Here is a 2,594-nt window from a genome sequence, read left to right on the forward strand (position 1 = left end):
GGCAAACTCTGCAATGCACCTCCCTGTTCCTGCCATAAAAACGTGTTGCTGAGCATTGGGAAAGGAACGCCTGGCCCCATGCTGAATGCTTTGCTTCTTGGCCTCTGTCACCGGGCTTGCAAATGGCTCTTTGAGGGCATTCAACGTGAAGTCAGAGCTATTTGAAAATGAGCAGTAGGTCGTTCATCATGCCTGGGGAACATGTGGTTCCTCCTGCATCCCTTTAAACATCGCTACAGATAGGTGGTACATGCCGCAGAAAGGCTGTCTAAAAATACGTGGAAACCTGTCTCGGTCTGTAGACAGAAGGAGAATTCCTAGAAAGAAAGCAAGCAGGGCCAGCGAGGTTAACTCAGGACATGAGTGAGTGCAGGCGTTCTCAAGACCACAGTAATCTCATTTCCACATGCCTCGAAACCCCACAAACCGACATTGTAAAAATGCGGAAATTCAGTGGGACCCTGGATGGTTCAAAGGTCTGATTTTATCAGCATCAGGGCAGCACCTCGTCAGGTTGATGCTGTGTGGATGCCAACCAAAGAACAGTTCTGGCTTTGCAGACTTGGAGGGTGATGAAGACAAAGGGAGGAAGGAAAAACCGAGGAGGGCGATCAAATGCCTTTCCCAAAGTCATACAGAGGGTCAGCAGCAGAGCTGGCAATAGAGCCCAGCAGCCCAGGTTAGTACCCACCCTGGGGCAACACTGACTGGGATAAGGAAAGTTGCCTCTGTGCATTGCTAGTTCAAATCCAACTTAGGGAGCCAGAGGTATGATCATGTGCTTGTTGCAGGAGGTGGCTCATGATGGTAGTCCATTTGGAAGTAGAAACACGTCTCTGTATGGTAAACAACACTACTGTGACTTGCAGCCTAGTGTGAAATCTGTATCAGACCCATCCTGGAGAAAAGCTATGCAAGAGCTAAATGCAGTCAGGACTCCTACTAGAGATAATATCTTTTATTAGACCAACAAGGTTTTTGCAAAAAATGTGTTTTCTCTGTGGTGTGACAGTTCATCATTCTCCCCTTGCGATAGACGGAGGCGCAATGGTGGGTTACGCTGACATAATTTGCTCGGATGCTTCCACTGTTCAGCTGCTAGCGCATACTCCGATTTTGCTCTCCCATGATTACAGTGATTTACTGGAGTGTGCAGTTGCACAGCTGAGAGTTACTAAGGTCTGTGGTTTCATGCAGCTGCTGCTAATTGCTGCAGAAAACCTCTGGCAAAAATGTTGACACCTGGCCGCCTGTACAGCTGTATGGGGCAGGTGTGGGTCTGCCCTGTATGTGTGTGGCTGTGATTGGAGATGGAGGTTAGTGGATCTCTCGCAGTCATGCCGTTGGGTGAGTCCATGGTGTTTGTGCTTATTCATGTTTTATTCCCGAGATTTTTGTCAAAGAGTTCCCATTGGAAATATTCTTTCCCTGGGGCGGCCTTGCTGTATCTTGGAAATCCCCATAGATAAGTCTGTGCTAATGTGTGTCACATCTCACATACACAGTATAATACATTCTTCATTCTTCAGTCACTTACCAAGTATTTTCTTCGTTCACTCTTGTTTTAGAACGACTCCTGAATCCTTTCTTCAATCCCCTCTGCTCCTGCGTTTAAGCCAGTCCACTTTCTGCTCTATTTTGTTTCCACTGAATGTTTTCCCATTTCCTCTCTTCCTTTGTCTGGCTCTCTCCAGCAGAATGCAGACATAATAATGCTGAGCTCGAGTTGAACTCCCCTGCTAGTCCAAATTGCACAGATTACGATCAATCTGTAATTTGAAGTGCACCCTATTTGCCGCTTTCTGGATTTTCAGACCTTGACTGTGCAACCTTTATGCACGCCTGCAGTCGTTACTCATGCAAGTCACCCAGTCGTTCCTGTTGTGCATACGAGTAAGAGATGGAAGACATGATTCTCTTGTTCGGAGGTTTAATGTGTTTTCTGTTCCTAAATTGGAACAGATTGGTGTGTCTAAGAGGTCATTTGTTGAAAGGAGGCAGCAGGGATGGGACCTACAAAATAATTTTGTCTACAGCATTTCTCGTTTGCTTCGTTAAGGTCAGTCAGAGCTGGTCGAAGGATTAATGGAAATCATCCAACTGATTTAGCCCATTTTTTGCCCCAATCAAGAATTGCTAGTACCAACCCCTGACTTCCAGGAAAGCAGTTTTCATAACCAACTGCCAATAGTTGGCAAAGAAACGTCCGCCCAAGGGTTCTTTGCAAATGAAACGGTTGGCAGTGTAGTCTGTCGCTTGTCACATGGTATTGTTCCTACTCTCTGATTGGATGGCCAAAACTTTTGAATTGGGGGAAGCAGCAATTATAAACGTGGAATAGCAAACAAAGCCAGTGAGTGCAAAACCTCTGCAGCAAACTTTTAGAGGTGTTATGGGCTGGCTGCAAGTGACCTGGCCCAGGGGTTTGGAAAGGGCAAAAGATGATTGGAGGACTTGGGATTCCCTTTCTGCACCAATCAGGCCCCAGATACTCCCCCCTCCCCCCCGGTGTCCCCTGATTGGCCCCTTGGGTCACCTGGAGGGGGATAAAAGGGACAGCGTGGGCTAATTCAGGAGAGACCAGCGAGGGACAA

The sequence above is a fragment of the Gavialis gangeticus genome, unplaced genomic scaffold (assembly GCF_001723915.1).
Source record: "Gavialis gangeticus isolate Ggan-Ray unplaced genomic scaffold, GavGan_comp1, whole genome shotgun sequence".
Taxonomy (NCBI): Eukaryota; Metazoa; Chordata; order Crocodylia; family Gavialidae; genus Gavialis; species Gavialis gangeticus.